Source organism: Mirounga angustirostris, unplaced genomic scaffold, assembly GCF_029215605.1.
Source record: "Mirounga angustirostris isolate CCGP_5_RB_7025 unplaced genomic scaffold, mMirAng1.0.hap1 SCAF_16, whole genome shotgun sequence".
Lineage (NCBI taxonomy): Eukaryota > Metazoa > Chordata > Mammalia > Carnivora > Phocidae > Mirounga > Mirounga angustirostris.
In genome coordinates, this window is record NW_026991724.1 from 43,088,452 (window position 1) to 43,107,304 (window position 18,853).

Sequence of the window (18,853 nt, forward strand, 5' to 3'; positions counted from 1 at the left end):
GAATGTAACCATATCAGGAGCACAAGCAAGGCTTTGCATTCACAGTCAGTGCCTCTAGCTGAATATTCATTTGCAAATATAGAAAAGACTTTTGGATGTCAGTTGCAATGGAAAGCTCCGCACACGGTTCCTAAGTTGGCGTCCTCCCAGTCAAGCGGAAGGAGAAACGTTCAGTCTTTCACAATAGTTATCTTACAAGGAAAATGCCACCATGATTAACAATGATTGTGATGATCGGAAATAATTACCATGAACATTCAAGGAGTGGTGCGAGCAGGGAGTGGATTTTCGTTTCTGCAGGAAAAGTAACACTATTTAAATCCTGCGGTATCACGTGGGCAGTGGTTCCAGTTCCGTGGCTGCATAACAAACCACCGCAAACTTAGTGGTGTGCAATGGCAACCATCTTATGATGCTCGTGGATTCCGTGGCTCCGAAAGTCAAACGGGAGCAGCAGGGACTGCTTGGCTCTGCTCTGTGATGTCGGGGTCCTCAGCTGGAAGATCTAAAGGATGGAGGGACTCGCTGGACAGAGACAAGGGGTAGGGAAGCTGCTTTACTCACACGTCCGGCGCCTGGGCTGGAGCGGCTCAGAGGCTGGGCTCAGCTACCAGCTCACTGGCCTCCGAGCGACGGCTGCCTCAGGACATTGGGACTTCTCAGGGGTCTCAGGCTCCCCAGGGAGCATTTCAGCAAACACTGCCTCTTATACCCCAGCCTCCCTTCTGCTCTACTCAGTCGGTGGAAGGTGTCACAAACCTGCCCAGACTCAGAAGAACAGAGAGAGACAGACCCTGCCTCTCGGTCCATTGAAAAAATTCGGGGCCGTGTTTTAGAACCTCCACAGAAACTCATTGACTATAGGAGCATGTTGGCAGCTGATGTAGTGGACAAACTGTCCCTCACTCAAGTGTTCAGCCCGAAAGACTGGCCCGCTGTGATTGTGGTTGAGAAGACTGTGACAGTAATAAATGTTTAATACGTTTTCAGATTTGCTTTTATGTTTCAGAAGTTCATCCTAGGAGGGTGATATTCAGCTTTGGGCGTATCCTGATTTTAATGCTCAGCTGGTCAGCATTTGGCCAGAATGCCTATTTGTTGTCCTTGTAAATAATAATAATTTTCATAAGAGTAAGTGTGTGAATGAATATTTTTTAACAATTCTTATGTGCTGGGCGCTGCTGAGGGTTTTCTGTATGTAATTCCATTATTTGCTCAAAGGCAGACATTTGAGTGTGCTTTTCTTAATTTTTACTATTCATTCAACTAGTATTTATTGAGCACCTATTACATGCCAAGCAAGCACTGTTCTGAGCACTGGGGACACAACTGGAGACAAATCAGATAAAATTCCTGTTCTTACGGGGTTGTCTTGTGGAGGGGGGGAACAGGCCAGGAATAAATACCACTGGTTCCACTTATATTACTATTTTATTTAGATCATGTCTTTCTGCTTCTCTTTCTTTTTGTCTTTCTCTTTTTTCAACTTAGCCTTGACTTTCACAGTAATCTTTTAAAAAACTGAAGGTTTCAGGCGGCAGTGGCATACTTTTTTCAATAGAAATAAAAAATATTAGGGCACCTGGGTGGCTCAGTTGGTTAAGCGACTGCCTTCGGCTCAGGTCATGATCCTGGAGTCCCTGGATCGAGTCCCACATCGGGCTCCCTGCTCAGCGGGGAGTCTGCTTCTCCCTCTGACCCTCCCCACTCTCATGCTCTCTCTATCTCATTCTCTCTCTCAAATAAATAAATAAAATCTTTAGAAAAAAAAAGAAATAAAACATATTAGGGATGCCTGGGTGGCTCAGTTGGTTAAGAATCTGCCCTCAGCTGGGGCCGTGATCCTGGGGTCCTGGGATCGAGCCCCATGTTCGGCTCCCTACTCGGCGGGAAGCCTGCTTCTCCCTCTGCCTCTGCCCCTGCCCCTTCTCCTGCTCATGCTCTCTCTTTCTCAAACAAATAAATAAAATCTTTAAAAAAAAAAAAAAGAAATAACAAGTATTAGATAAACAAATCAGAGTAAAATGAAGATCAGTGCTTCCTCATTCCCTCCTAGACGCTCCCAGAATTCCCACACGGGCAGCCCACGAGCCAGCCACACTTTGGGAAATGCTGCTTTAATCCTCACACAAGCCAGGAGGAGAGGCCTGTGGGGTGTGACATCCTACCGGAGGGCGTGTAATCTCCTTGAGGTGGCACCTCTGAGGGGGCAAAGCCGGGGCTGTGACTGGAACATCTCAGGAGAGGGGGCCGCGTCCCCCACCGCCACCCCTTCCCTGCTGACCAGGCTTGGACACTGCTCCCGGGGTGGGGGGGTGTTCCCCGGGCCCCATGCCAGGGTGTTCTGGGAATGCAGCTAGGAGGCCTCAACCAGAGATTCTTCAGAGTCGGGGGAAGGTGAGGGGTCCACTCACATCAAGGCCTAGGGTAAACCCCCCTTCTCTCTCCCATCTGGTTTGACCAGGTGTCCTGGGGACCCCTACGTTGACCATGGAGTCCCCCCTGCCTAACTCAGAACGTCTTCTGCCAGGGAAGCCCCCACCGATCTCTGCAGGTGCACGGCATGAGCCTCCTTTGCTGGTTCCTTACTCCCAGCTCCGTGTCAATCTTTCCTTCCATCGGTATGTCCCCCACTCATGCTCCCATATGCTCAGCTGTGAGTTTCTAGCACAGAGTCTGCCATCATTCTCTGCAGCCGCCCCCCATGGGCCCCTGGGCCGGCCTGCAGCCCCTTAAACTCCCCAGGGGCACATCTTGACCACCCCCTCCTCACCTGCCAGCTCAGGGCCCAGGAGGCTACGAGTGCATCTCTAGTGCCCTGTGGAGAGCTGGGAGTGTCCAGGGGAGGAGACGCGCCCGCATTGTCAGCTCAGGGCAGCAGGGTCCTAATTCCCCGTCTGCGGATTGCTTGACTCACACTCAGGCCTGCTGATGAAGTGGGGAGCCCCTCCTGGACTCTGGGTGCCTGTGGCAACCCTGCCCATGGGGAAGGCCCTGGAAGCCATCTGTCCGCTCTCCCCACTTTACCCCACCCCCACCCGCAGGACTGGCCCAGCCCTGGCCAGTCCAGCCAGACCAGATCGGATCCTTGGGAGAGCTTCCTGGGCCTGCTGGCTCCTCGATCCTGAGGTAGAGGCTCCCCAGCCCCACCTTGACCCCCTCCCGGGCCCCCACCTCAGCCCTGGGTATCAACCATTGCAGCTACCCCCAGTATACGGGGTCACCGTGGCGATGCTCTGGCTGCTACTGGTGGGCAAGCGGGCATGAGGGCTCTGGGAGAGGACCGGCTATGGTGGGGGACCCCAGCCCTGGGCTGACCCCCTTCCCCTCAGTCCCACAGAATCAAGTGACCTGGAGTGAGGAGATCAGAGGTGAGGCTGGACATGCTCCCAATCTGGTGATCCCTGTCCTTGGGGACTGAGGGGACACGACCCTTCCCTGGGGGCTCTTAGAGGTCTCGATGTCCCCAGCCTCGCCCCTGTACCCTTATGGGCTGAAGCATGGGGATGAGGCCCTCCCTGCAGAGGAAGGACGATGGTTTCTCTGTGTCATGCACAGGTCAGCCAAGGCGAGTGTCCTGACTCCTGACCATAGGTCCTTGGGCCCACCCCTGGCCAGTCCTGTCTATATCTGCTCCTTTCCACCTCTTACCCCTGTCCTCTGTCCTTCTGGGCCCTGGGCCCTGGCCCTCTCAGCCCTGACCCGATGACAACCCCCAGCCCATCTCTTCCTTTCCCACCTCCCCCAAGTCTGCACACCGCTGTTCACACCTGAGGCATTTCCCCGGGCAGGTGGCTCCACATCGAGTGGGGGCCACATGTATTGCCGGCAGAATCACAGGACCTGCAGAGGACACCCTAGATCTGGCCTCTGCCTTCCCCAGAGTGTCTCCCACCCCAGGCGCCCCACTCAGGCCCACCTGGGACCGAATTCCCTTTTCTGGGGATGGATGGGAGTGAGGACAGGGGTGGGGGAGAAGGGCCCAGGCTGGGGCTCTCTGGCCCGGCCCCCAGGGGAAAGGGTCTCATTTCTGGGCAAGTGGGAGACAGAGACAGAGGGCGACAGCAAGAGATAAAAACAGGAGGGACATGGGGACAGATGGAGAGATGGAGGGGAAACGGAGACACAGCGAGAGAGAGCAAATTGGTGACAGAGTGTGAGGGAAAGACACAGACGGGAAAGGGACAGAGAAGGAAAGAGAGCAAGGGCAGGGAGACAGAGAGATGGAGAGTGAGCAAAAGTGTAAGAACAGGATGGATGGGGAAGGGGTTGGCGGGGGGGGGGGGTTGAGGCAAAAAGAGAAATAGAAGAGTAGAGAGGGAGGGCGAGCGAGAGGGAGGCCCGCACAGGCTGCGGGGGAGGTGGACGTGGATAGGGCCCCGGGAGGCAGGGGAGCAGGGAAGAAGCCAGCTGGATGGGGCAGACGGAGCCCAGCTGAGGAGCGGGGCCGTGGGCTGCACTCTCTCCCGGCAGGTGAACACATTGCGGGTGCTGCTGGCCACGGCCAGTGGTACCTCCTGGACCCTGTTTCTCTATAAGGACACCCAGAGGACCATGGGCGTGGCCAGCGGCGGGGAGCCCCACAATGGCCTGGGGGGCACGGCTGCCCAGGTGGGTGGGGAACCAGCAGTGGCAGCCCAGGGTCCTCCGGGTGAGGAGATGGCTGGCTGACCCTGTCCTGAATCATACCCCAGGTGGGCCTCGACAGTGGCCCGCAGAAGGACTACTCCATCCTGGGATCCAGGGCCCCCCGACATCCTGCATGGGGCAGACAACAGCAATGTGGGCGCCCCTGGGTACTGGGCCTACCGCACCAACACTTTTGCGGTCCCCAGTTGTCGTGCCTACAAAGGTGAGGTGGTGGGGACCCTCCCCCAGACCCGCCTGCTCCCAGGGCCAAGTCCACAGGCACCAGGAGCCCAAGGCCCCAGCCCTCTCCTCCTCCAGGACCAAGGGGTCTCGCCACGCCCCCATTCCACCCTCAAACCCAGGAGACAGGACCCCCAGTACCCTCCTCTCTCAGGACCTGGAGTCCAGGCCCCAGCCCCACTCCCCCCACAGCCCAGTTCCCGTCTCTCTGCCTCTTTCTGGAATAGCAATCCCCGTAGCCAGCAGGGCATCTGCCCACCCCTTCCCGTGCTGCCGGGTCCCTCTCAGCCCTGCCGGCCACCTGGGCCCCCAGGGCCATCTGCACACACTGTTGAGAGTCAGCTGAGATCCAGCCCTGCCACTCTGTCCGGGCCCTGCTTTCTGGCGTCCGTGTAGTGCGCGGCTGGGACGTGGTGGTGAGGTCCCCAGACCCCGCAGGACCTGTGCAGGTGAATGGGGCGGGGGGCTGGGCTGAGAGTGGAGCGGGGAGGGGCTCCTGGGGAGTGACAGACACGGAGGGAGACTGGGCAGTCACAGAGCCCGGCAAAGAGCCTGGCAGGCAGAGAGCAAACGGCAGATGGACAAGCAGACAGAAAGAGAGAGGGACAAGAAGACAGACCGTCAGGCAGATGGACAGGCAGATGGACAGAGAGAGCATCAGGTGGATGGAAAACCAGAAAGCCAGAATGATATTGGGATGAACAGGAGTGGCGAGACAGAAGTCAGGGAGATGGACGGGGGTGTAAGTGGTGGGCAGAGGTGAACCGCATGGTGGGCTCTCCTGAGGCAGACGGGGGGTCACAGGACAGATGGGCCTCCCCGGGTCCGGCCCTCACCATAGGCCTCTCATTGCTCCTCCTGAGGGGCAGCCCTCCAAGGGCCTGGCTTCACCCCCCTGCCCACCCCCCCACCACTTCCCTGGCTGCACAACCCAGTCTCTGGCTGCCCCCTGACCCCAGCCACTGGCTGAGCCCACTGGCCATCTGACCCCCTGACCCCCTGATCCTACCGCCGCTGCCCCGTGCCCTTTCCTCTCGGATTCCAGGCTCGATCTGTAATTCCTCCTGGTCTGCACCCTCCCTCCCTCCCACTCATCAGGCAAACCCCACTGCAGAAGCCTCCCCTCTCCTCCTGCACTTGCCCCTGGGCCAGCTTCACACCTGCGATGGCGACCTCGAAGGGCCACCTTCCCCGCTCCCTGCGACGGTCGCTTGCCCCCTCCCCCCAGAGCCCACTCACACCTCCTTTCTCGAACCTCTGGAGCTCCCTCTGGGTCCTGGCAGCTGTGCTGATGGTGGCCTCTGCTCCTGGGTCTCACCCGGGGACTCTTCCTGTTCTCTCGCCTCGGCATCTAGTGGTTCTCAAAGCGGGGTCCCAGAGTGCAGCATCAGCAGCACCCAGGAACTGGCCTGAAATGCAAGCTCTTGGGTCCCACCCCCCCCGGCCACCACTCTGCGGGGCCCACAGTCTGTTTCAGCCAGGCTTTGGGGTCCCTGATGCACACTACAGTTTGAGCCCCACTGGTCTGAGTCCACGCTCGGTCTGCCCCTTCCTGCGGGGTTCCCTCTCACCTTGTTCTGACAGGCTGTGACTTGCCCTGATCCCTCAGCCCCTCCAGCTGGCGCCCCCTTTCTTGGAAACCCTTGACAACAAAACCACCAAGGAGCTGTCTGTGCTCACTGCCCCCGGTCCCTCCCTTTTCATTCTGTGAACCCCCTCTGGTCAGGCTTTTGTCCCCCTTTAAGCTCGTGCCGCCCAGACCAGTCTGGATGAAGTTCCCCCAGTCCAGGGGCCCAATCCGGGGCTTTAGACACCCCAACCTTCCCTCCTCCGTGAAGCACTTTCTCTCTGCTTCCAGGACCCCATGCTCCTGGTTTTCCTCCCACCTGCCCAGCTGTCCCCAACCCAAATGCTGGGTGCCCAGGACTCGGCCCACCCTCCTCCTCTCCCGTCTTCACCCTTGACCTTGGGCAGTGCTTTTACATTTTCTGCTGTTGATGTCCTGAATCATTCCCCCTGCCCTCTCCAGAGTCTCACCTATCACCCGAGCCTCACCCCCTTCTTGCTGCCATGTGGGTTTCTATCTGAAATGCCTCCCACTGAGAGTCTCCACCCCCCCAGAACTGAACCTGCGGGGGCCCCTGACCCCAGGGCTGCATCCTGTCCCCACAACTGAATGGGCACTTGCTTCCCCGGCCGCCTCCCTCCCCGAGGCTGGGCTGGCTGTCCATACACGATGCTCAGTCGCCCACCTGGCCATGGACACCAGCCTTGAACTGTGGATCCAGGAGGAGCACCTGGAAGCTGGGGTCGCCGTCACCGGGGTCTGTGTGGGCCCCGTGCTGCTCCAGGCCAACTGGCTAGAGGTGGGGCCCTGCAGCTCCGAATGGTCCAGCCGTCCGGCCCGCAGGAGGGCCAGGTATGCAGGCCCCAAGGCCTGTAGGGCAGCTCTCAGAGCTGACCGGCCCCTGTGCAGCCTGGGCCTGTGGGCCCATTCGTGGACAGCTGTGTGGAGCTGTGTGCAGCCAGTGAGGGCCTGTCAAACCATTGACATCCCTGTGGGCACGTGGTGTTGTCCCGGCTTCAGGGGTGAGCTGGAGGGAGGGAGCAAGGAGGAACGTGGGATCTGAGCCGAGGCCGCTGTGTACGGTGGTAAAGACTGTGAACTGCGTGGAAACATCCGTCCGCACTTTGGGGTCTGAGAGGACACAACCCTACTGCGTGTGTGTGTGTGTGTGTGTGTGTTGGGGGTGGTTGGTTCTGAGGAAAACACAAGACTGGGGCCCTGAGGAGTCATGACCCTGACCTGGCTCAGGGTGAGGGGTGAGGGGATTGCTCCCGAACAATCCTGCCCTGAAAGCGGCCACTGGGAGACACATGCTGATTTCTGTGAGGAAGCCGCCCACGTGAGGGGGTGCCTCTGACCTGCCGCAGCCTGTGTCACGAGGGCGGCCTGTGGGACACCAGCGGTCTGGTCAGTGGTGGGGCTTGGGGGAACCGGGCCTTCCGTGATTGCCCCCAGCAGAGCCACGACCCGCCCCTAGGAGCTCGAAAGCTGAGCGCCCTTGGCCGTGAGCTATGTGAGTGTAAGGAAGCGGGACGGCGGCATCACTGTGCCCCCAAGCCGGTAGCGAGGGAGCGCCAGGCCTCCGCATGCTGGAGCCTGGTGTGGGGTCCCAGGAGGCAAGTGCCAGGTGCCCCCCCCATCACCACCCAGTGGGCCTGCTGCTATGTGCCGGGTCCTGCACCTGTTGAGGGGACCCGGGGGGTGGTCTTTAGGGTGTGGGTGGACAGTGTGACTGGGGAATGGTCGATCAAGGTGGATGCCCATGGGGTAAAGGTGATGTTGGAGGCTCAGCTTCCAGGAGGGGACAGGTAAGCTTAGGCAGGGGCTGGGACCTGGGTATGGTAGATGCTCGGTCCAAGTTGAACAAATGCTGCAGAGAGAGGCTTTGATACGTTCATGAACTCTTGCAACATCTACTCATCAAGCTTTGCCCTGTGCTGGGCACTGGGGAGGTAGCAGGCAAGGGAATTTGATCTCGGGGCCGTGAATCCACATCCCTGGGACAAATGACATGTGTTCCTCCAGACCTGGCCTGCCCTGCCTGACAGCTGCGGGACTGTATGCCGGGAGGGCTGCCAGGGTGACCTGGGCTCAGGCTCAAAGTCACCGACTGTGTGCCCCCGTCCAGTGTGGCGGCCCCATGGGAGGCAAGGGCAGGCACCACCTGGCCGGGGAGGCCTCCCGGGCTGGGGAGCATGGGGAGGAATTCTGCCACCGCCCCCTCACACCGTGCACTGCTCCCCCACCTCCTGGGGGCCCGGGCAGAAGTGTGGGACCCCAAGGGGCATCTTTGGGTACCCCCCGCTCCCCTTGGGCATCTGGGCACTTGTCAATAACCACTTCGGTGGCAGGACTGTTGAGTTCTCAGGCACCTGTTGTGTCCATCTTTGCCAAGTCTTGTGGCTCTGCAGGCTCATTGCCCTGTTTCAGGGTAGAAGTGGGGAAAGGAACAGGTACAGCAGCCCCATCATGCTCATCCTTCAAATGGATACTATCCAGGTTAATGAGAACCGGGTCCCCACCTCCAAAGGGACAGCCCAGGCACAGCTCAGGTAAGCATTCCACTTTGGGGGACATGTGAGTTCAAGGAATCCCAGCCCCTCGGGGAAACATTATTTTCCTTCCAATGTTTCCTCATGTTACCTCTATCCTGATTATACTCTCTTTTCTGTCTATAGCCATCAGAACACATTCAGTTTAAAATAACAGAAACACCTCTCCAACCAGCTTAAGAAAGGCATTTATTGGTTTACGTAGCTGGAAAAAAAAAAAAAGCCTACAGATCTCTGACTTCAGGCACAGCGGGATCCAGGCGCTCAAACAGTATGTCCAGAATCTGTACCCGTTTCTGGGCTGTACTTTCCTCTGGCTTCCTTTTCAGGCAGGTGCTGCCCCACAAAGATGGTGGTTAGTTTAGTACACGCCACTGGATAGAAGACCTCGTTCTGAAAGGTCCCAGGGCTGCCCCTCATTGGCCCAGCCTGAGTCATGTGACCAACTCTGATGCAGTCGCGTGGACGAGCCAATTTCCAGGCCTGGGTCAGGTGTGGGAAGCGAGGGTGGGGTTAACTTCCTGTGAAGTGCCTGGAGGAAGATTGGAGGGATGGCTCCCCGAGGAAATCCAGAGAAAGGAGAAAGAGTGCTGAGCAGGACAAAATGAGAAATGTTCTCAATGACCAGTTTTGTCTTTGCCCCTTCACTTACAAATATGTCACATGTAGGGCGCCTGGGTACTCAGTCTTTTAGGCGTCTGCCTTCGGCTCAGGTCATGATCCCAGGGTCCTGGGATAGAGCCCCGCATCCGGCTCCTTGCTCAGCGGGGAGCCTGCTTCTCCCTCTCCCTCTGCCCCTACCCCTGCCTGTGCCCCCTCTCTCTCTCTCTGACAAATAAATAAATCTTTAAAAAAACTATGTCACATGTATCTGAACATTTGAACACCTACTCTGCGCCAGGCAGTGCTGGACCAAACAAACATGGTCCTGTTCTCTTGAACCTTCCTTTCCTCTGCTCCTTAGGTGAACGGCAAGACGGTAACTCCCACCCCCTGTAAGCTTGGACAGGGGTGGGGCGTGGGGTGGGGGGAAGGCTTGTATGTGGAACAGCCTCTGCTCCGGCTGCAGTCCCACTGGGACCAATGGCTCAGCCCCACCCTCACCCCCCACAGCCCTATGAGGGTCACACCCGGGGGCTCTGCGGGAACTTCAGCCATGACCCCAGTGACAACTCCGTGGCCCGTGTTACATTGGAGAAGAAGAGCCAGGCTGGGGGGTGGGGTGGCCGTGGGCTGTCTGTCCCGCCTGAGGTGACCAGGGACAGACTGTGTCAGTGGGAAGGTGCTGGTTCCCGCAGGGGTCACAGCAAAGTCAACCCGGGTCCATGAGTACTGGGCCGTGTCAGTGATCTGTGTCTCCCTGAGACCGCATCCTCCGCTTGGCCTCACAGAAGGATGTCCACCAGGGTGCAAATGTCATAGCGGGGCTCTGGAGGGGTTCTTCCGTCTGTGGTGAGTCACTGTGGAGCGGGGCGGGAGCTCATCCGTTCCTCATACAGGAACACTTCTGTACCCCTGCGTGCCCCCAACCCCTTCCTACGTTCCAAAGCATGGTGTGGCAGACACTTCCAGATTCTCCGCCCAGGCCCCAGACGGATATATGCTGCTCTGCTTGCCATCTGTTTTAAGACCCTCTCTGGGCGGACTCTGTGATTCCTTGTGTTGTTCCTGCCACCCTGTCCAGTGGACTGATTGTCCTTTCCCATCCTTGGAAAGCCTGACCCGGGAGGCCCAGAGACACCATGCTGAGTCCCCAATCCGCCCCCCGCCCCGGCTGCCAGTGGGACACTGGGGACCCCGAGCCCCTCCAGGACAGGCCGCACGTGGAGCAGCTCTGGGGACTTCTGGCCAACTGGTCCAGGCCCTTTGACAAGCGTTACTAGCTCAAGAACCCCATGGCCTAAACGCAGCCTGCATCTTCGACCTCCACCAGCAGGGCCTGGGCCCGTGTCCAGCTCTACACCCCGCACGGCATTCCCCTGCCCAAGTGGTGAGCCAGGCTGGGATACCTGGGTGCCCCTTCACCTTCTGACGAGGACCTCATCCCCTGGGCGGCTAGGATGCCGCCTTCCCCAGCTGACTGGAACCCCTGGTCCCCAGGGAGACCCCAAGCCCTGCTCCCCGGGATGGTGACACAAACCTCAAGGCAGAATCAGGGCTCCTCTCAGCCTCTCTCTGACTCCATCTCCCTGCACTTGATCCTGAGTTGCCCTAGTTGCTCATCATGGGCCACCGTTTTAAGTTGACGGTGGGCACAGTGTTAATAAACCACATGGAGGGAAGGCGTTCACCGGGAACCATGGTGGTTGGGGAAGCACCCATCCCTGCCTTCCCCCCCGACCTGCAACCACCCCAGGTTTTATTGCCTCTGAGGAATCGAGGGTTTTCGGGAGTGTGGCATGTCCAGCCAATAGTTACTGTGGCTTCTGTGGGCCCCCCTGCCCTGCCCCCTGTGCCAACCTGAACTCTTCACGCCCTGCACCTGCCAGCGCACAGGGGGGCTGCTTCTGCTACAAGGGCTTCGCCTTGGAGGCAGGCCCCTGCGTGCCACCTGCTGGCCGTGCCCCCTGGAGCAGAAGGGCTTGTGCCGCAGGCCTGGAGATCCCTTTTGAGGGACACCCTCATGCCTGCGGGCTCCGAGATGCTGGCCGTGCAGGGGTGTCTGGGAGTGTCTGGGTGGCTCTCCAGAGATCCCTGCATGCACAACTTCTGGGGGACCCAGCGCCAGTTCCCAGAGGCCTGGCTGGGGGGGATGCCAGGACGCCACACCCCCTTCGCTGCCTGGGTGGAGGTCAGGTAGCGGGAGCCCTGGGGGGCCACACGGGCCCACAGGTGGACATGAGCATGGCAGGATGGCATCTGTCACTGCTGGCGGGACTTTTTGGGGTGATCCAGGTGGGCAAGACCCCACTCTAGTCCAGAGTCTCGGAGACCCCTGATGACTAATGAACATAAAGGACAACAGGCTGATGGAGCCCAGGAGCCTTCACTTTGGCTAGGGAGGTACTTAGAACTGGGCAGGGGGTCCCCACGCCAGTCTTGTACTGTGGAGTCTGGCCACCTCGGTGCCACCCCCCACAGGTGTGCCCGTGGAACCTGCTCTGGGAACCCGAAATCCCTGGATAAAAGGCTCTGCGCTCAATCCAGGGCCCTCAGTGACCTTGTCCCAGGCCCGTCCTCAGGGGAGTGGACCATGCAGCCAATGTGAACACACCAAACCCCATCGCTGGCAATGGGGGGACCGAGGTGGGCTGAGGAGTGGAGGGGGCTTGTATGAGTATGCGAGGCCTCCTGCAGGGCTAAGAAGACAGGAGGTGAGCCTGGGCAGCCTCTCCTGGGCACCATGTCCTGTCCAGAAACTCTGAGGCATCAACAATTCTAAATTCACACCGGGCCTCCAGGGCATTAGAAAGGTCTATGTGTCATATCAGGCTAGAATCCAGTTCCTTGAACAATTTGGCAGCTGGAAGACATGGTGGGTGGACCTCCATTTATGCTCTTGTTCTGGGCCCCACAAGTGGTGTGGGGGGGATGGACGTCAGGCCCACACAACACAGGGTGTCGGTCAATGCTCTAACAAGCAGTGTGGGGAAGAAATGAAGCGGGTGGCGCTGGGTCTGGAGGCCTGGGTTCGAATCCCACTGTGCCATTTGCTAGCTATTGACCTTGGCCAAGTGGCCTTGGTGTCCCCATCTGGGACCTGGGGGATGATGGTACTGTGAGTTCCACGGGGCATGATTCTCTGCTCACACAGAACACACCAAGCAATTCTCCAATTCCCTGTGGACAACAGCTGGGCATCCTATCATTCGATTTAATTCTGACACTATCTACCTGGAGAGCACCAGAGCCCACAGGTGACGGGCTGTCCCACACGACTCCCCCTCCACACACAACTTCAGGGCAAGTAGTAGGTTGTCCACAACTTCGGTCTGACTTGGCTCCGAATTGGCGGTTTCCACAGCCCCCTCCTCGGGTTTGATAATTTGCTCTAATGGCTCACAGAACTCAGGGAAACACTTACATTTACTAGTTATTATAAAGTCTATCACAAAGGGTACAGGTGAATGGCCCGATGGAGAAGTACACAGGGCCAGGGCCAGAGGAGTCCTGAACACAGGAGCTTCCATCCCCGGGGACTTGGGGTGGGTCACCCTCCTGGCATGTGGACATGTTCACCAACCTGGAGACTCTGTGAACCCCATACTTTAGAGATTTTTATGGAGGCTTCCGCATGTAGACATGATCGATCATTAACTTGTGTCCCGGCCCCTCTCCTCTCCCCAGCGATGGGGGTGGGACTGAAAGTTCCAAGCTTCTGGTCATAGTTTGGTCTTTCTGGTGACCAGAGCCATCCCGGCGCCCACCAAGCGTTGACTCATTAGAACAAAAGACACTCCTACCCCCTAGGAAATCCTGAGAGATTTAGGAGCTCTGTGTCGGGGAGCTGGGGTCAGGGACCAAACCTCAGACCAGAAGATACCCCTAGCACCCCCATCACTCAGGGAATGACAAGGGTTTTAGGAGCTGCGTGCCAGGAACAGGGCAGAGACAAAATATATATTTCTTAATATGTCACAGGTGCTTATCTGTATGTGAGGACTAAGAGATGCAAATTGCCTAGGACAAGGCATTTAGTTAAGGCATAAAAGGATTTGATAAATAAATAAACCATAGAACTGCAAAGTCAAACCAGCTTTCTAGCAGCGTCCCGCCACCCCAGGGCAGGCAAAGGTGCAATCTTTAAAAACCCAAAGTCAGGTCACATAGGTCCCATTTTAAAGCCCTCCCACGGCTCCATCTTACTCAGACTAAAACTGTGGCCTGTGAGACCCCACAAAACTGGCCCCTCTGCCCTCACATCCTCTTCCTTATCCCCTCCCTCGTTCTGTTCCAGCCACAGTGACCTCTCCATGGTTCCCGCAACATCCCAGGCAGGCTCCCACCCCAGGGCCTTTGCACTGGCTGTTCCTCTGCCTGAAACCGTCTTCCCTGAGATGCTCACATAGCTGACCCTGACTCATCATCCTTCATGTGTCAGCTCAAATGTCACTTCCTCTGGGAAGCTCTCCCTGACCACCCCCAGGAAAGGAGGTCCCCCCTCTCAGTATCTATTATAATCTCCCATTTTCTTTCCCTCAAAGTATTTTTCAGTATCCTCAATCATCTTTTCTATTAATCACTTCTTTGTTTCCTGGCTGTCTTCCTACTGACAGCATAGGGGTTCTCCAAGGGCGGGGACTTTGTTTATTTCGGTGAAAAAAAAAAAGACAAAAATCCCGGGGAAAAAGACCATAAACCAATACTCAAGCCAGCCTCGAGTATGTCAGAGGTTCCTTCTGGAGAAAAATAAGGCAGAGAAGGAGGCTAGAGAGGACAGTGGAGGCAGGGAGGTGGGGAAGAATTGGGGCAGAGGCCCGAAGGAGGTGAGAGAGGGAGTGGTATAGACACGTGAGGGAAGAGTTTTCCAGGCAGAGGGCACAGCCACTGTAGAAGTCCAGAGGTTGGAACGGGGTCTGGTGTGTGGATGGAGCAGAGTGAGCGAGGGGCTGGGTGGGTGAACATGAGGACAGAGAGATGACAGAGGCCAATCTCCAAGGGCTGCTCAGGCCGTGGTGAGGACTTTGGATTGTATCTGAGTGTACCAGGGGAGCCATAGAAGGGTTTGAGCAAGGGTTGGATCATGGGGGCAGAAGCCAGGGGCCCCCAGGCGCTGGTGTCTGGGCAGGGCTACCTGACACACCCGGGCATCTGTTTTGCTCTGTGCCGGGGAGCAGGTCCCAGATCGGCCTGCCCTTGCCTCTGGCTGGGGTCATGCTCTGGGCTTTCTGCACATCTTCAACCATCATGGTCCAGGTGACCTCTGGCCTCTCCATGGCCTTTCACAAATCCTGTGCCCTCTGGGGCCTCAGTGGGGATTTTCACATGGATGTCTTGGATGATTTCACTGGGTCCAATGGTATATACTTTTCTGACGCCCATGGCTCACCCACGGGCTTAGCACCCTTTCCTGTGCCCACCGGACCAGGCAGCCCTATATCGGACCTTCTGGAGACTGCCGGGCACCCACGACAGGCCCCACAGGGCCTACAATGAGCACATGGAGCCTCGGGTCCACGTGGAGAACTGTGTCCATGACCTCTGTGCCACAGGGAGCTTGCAAGAAGCTTTGTGCGCCATGCTGAGGAGCTGCACCCAGGAATGCCAGGGACATGGCCTCGCCGCACAGCCCTGGTGGCCTGCGGTGAGTGGTGTCACCACGGGGGTCCTTTCTCAGCCTGATCTCACTGGCTGGCCCAGTACCACCTCCAGGATATCCTCCTAGGTCAATGCCACCCAAGTGGAGTCACTGCATGCCCTGCTGGATAACTGTCCCCCTTAGGACCCTCCCAACTGAAAATGCTTCAGTAATAATGACAGCTGGAACTGAGGACTATCAGATCAGCCAGCATAGTCTAGGTCTTGCTGCAGTAACAAACCAACCTGACATGTCCGGTGGCCCAGCATGGCCAAAGATGATTCCTTCTCCTACAAATTCCACAGTATTCAGGGCATCGTTCAAGTTCACATTCCATCCTGTCATGCCACCCCTGGTAACATGTGCACCCCACTCTTCAGTCCTTCACCTCAGAAGTCACACTCCTGGCTCCTAGGACTTCGGCCAGAACTAGTCATGGTCCCGCCTATTTGCAAGGGGGGCTGGGACAAGGAAGCACGTGGGCATTTAGTGGTTGTAAGTCACTCTCCCAAATGCATTAGCTCATTCAATCCCCTTAACAACCTGCCAAGGGAAGTGTTATTATGACTTTTGTCTTATGGGTGAGGAGACTGAGGCACGGGGACATTAGGGAAGTAGTGCAAGGTCACCCAGAGAGTCAGCAGGAGGTGTGTGGCTTTGATTCCTGCTGCCTTTAGGATGAAGCGCAAGCCCTTGGCTGAGTACTTGACACGCATGTAGACCGGCGCCCACTCCTGATCCTTGCCTCCTGCCCTGCACCTCTTTTTACACTTTGGATCCTGAAGGGTATGCATTTCCCACACTCTCCAGCCAGTTTCCTGCTGCTCGCCGCTCCTTCCAGTCTCAGAAACCCACATGCCAGTGGGGCCAGGCATGCAAATGGCTGACGTGGGCTGGGGGAGACCAGCGTGTGTCCTGCCTGTAGGGATTGGCACTGCTCTCCAGCTAGTTCTTGCCAAGCGGGAATGAGGACTCATTGGGGTTGAATAGCTTTATTCCAAATCCCAACTCTGTCACTCAGTAGTTGTGTGAATTTGAGCAAGTTACTGAACGTCTCTGGACCTCAGTTTCCTTATCTGTAACTGGGGTGATGAAAGTCTCTCTCTCATGAGATTGTTGCGAGGTATAAACAAGATGGCATGTGGAAAGCAAGCTTCTGGGAACAGCTCAATTATCAGTCATTCTTTCCATTGATGAGTGATGATGACCTTGCACAGTTTCCAGCTAACTCAGGTTTTTTCAGTGAATTCAAGAAGAAAATATTGAATATTATAAGAGATAACACCTAGAAGGAGCAGGGCCTAGTATATAGTGGGTGCTCAGGAAATGTTTTCTAAGACAATCCTTATCACTATTATCACCACCACCATCATCACCATCACCATCACCACCATCATCACCACCATCATCACCATCACCATCATCGCCACCATCACCACCATTATGACCATTACCACCATCACCATCACCACCACCATCCTCACCCTCACCACCACCATCACCATCCTCACCCTCACCACCATCATCACCATCACCATCATCGCCACCATCATCACCATCACCATCACCACCCCCATCACCACCATTATGACCATCACCATCACCACCACCATCCTCACCCTCACCACCACCATCACCATCACCATCCTCACCATCACCATCATCACCACCATCATCACCATCACCATCATCACCACCATCACCACCATCACCATCATCACCACCATCATCACCATCACCATCCTCACCATCACCATCATCACCACCATCATCACCCTCACCACCATCATCACCACCATTACCACCATCACCACCATCATCACCACCATCATCACCCTCACCACCATCATCACCCTCACCACCATCATCACCACCATCATCACCCTCACCACCATCATCACCATCACCACCATCATCACCACCATCTTCACCCTCACCACCACCATCATCACCACCATTACGACCATTACCACCATCACCACCATCACCACCATCATCACCACCATCTTCACCCTCACCACCACCATCATCACCACCATTACGACCATTACCACCATCATCACCATCACCACCATCATCACCACCATCTTCACCCTCACCACCACCATCATCACCACCATTACGACCATTACCACCATCACCACCATTACCACCATCCTCACCATCACCACCACCATCATCACCACCATTACCACCATCACCATCATCACCACCATCATCACCATCACTATCCTCACCATCACCATCGTCACCACCATCATCACCATCATCACCATCACCACCATCATCACCATTATGACCATTACCACCAGCACCATCATTACCACCATCATCACCATCACCACCATCATCACCATCATCACCATCACCACCATTACCACCATCATCACCATCACCACCACCATCCTCACCCTCACCACCACCATCATCACCACCATCACAATACTTCCTGATGATGCCTCCACATTCCCTGCCTTGCCCTTATGACTTGTCCTTGGCCTCCAACCTGCCGTCTACTCCCTCAGTCCTCTTCTGGTTGGAAACATTCCAGAACGGTAATGCTCGGCTAATTGTTAACTCCCATTTGTATTCCTCCAGAGCTGGCCTGCCCTCCCTATAGCCATTATGAGCTCTGAGGCTCCCTGCCCGACAGCTGCCTGACACTACGCCAGGAGGGCTGCCACTGTGACATGGGCCTCGTGCTCAGGGGCCCTGACTGCATGCCCCTCATCTAGTGTGGCTGTTCCTTGGGTGGCAGGTACCACCTGGTCAGGGAGGTTTTTTGGGCTGGAGAGCACAGAGAGCAATTCTGCCACTCTCCAACCACGCCGTGTGCACGCTGTTCCCCCTCTTCCTGTGGGCCTGGGCAGAAGTGTGGGAGCCTGAGAGGCATCTTTGGGTCACCCACTCTCCCCTGGCACCTGCCAGGCATCTGGGCACTCGCACATCACCACCTTCGATGGGAGGACTGTTGAGCTCCCAGGCACCTCTGCTTCTGTCTTTGCCAAGTCCCGTGGCTTCTCTGGCTCACTGCCCTTTTTCCAGGTGGAACTTGTGAAGGAGAGCTGGTCCTTCTCAAAGATGTCTATCCAGGCGAACAGTCTGAGATTTGTCCACAGAGAGAAAGACTTGACCTGGCCAAGGTAAGCACTTATTGGCTTCTAGAGATACTTGGACTGATTAAAGCTAAGAGAAATGCTTTGGCCAACGAAATAAAAATCATGTCACATATTCCAGTGAAAGTGCAGTGATTCTGGGTCTACAGAATTTCACTGTGTACTAGTTTGATTGTTATTATTTACAAATAACAAGACACCTCATTAAAATTAACTCGAGCAAGCCAAATTTTTAGATTCATAACTGAAAATTCCAGAGGGAGATCAGGCATGATTTGATCAGGGTGCTGATTCTGTTTCTCAGCATTTCTCTTGGCTTGTGGTCCTCTCTGGTGTTAGCTTTGTCCTCCGGTTGGCTCTTCCTGTAGTGGCAAAATGACTGCTATTTCCAGGTCCCAAATGTGCATTTCCCACTATTCAAAGCAAAACCCAAATCTTTTCTTCCCTCAATTACTAAGCAAAATTCTGTGCCTCACTTTGATTAGACCCCACTGGACCAATCGTTGTGGCC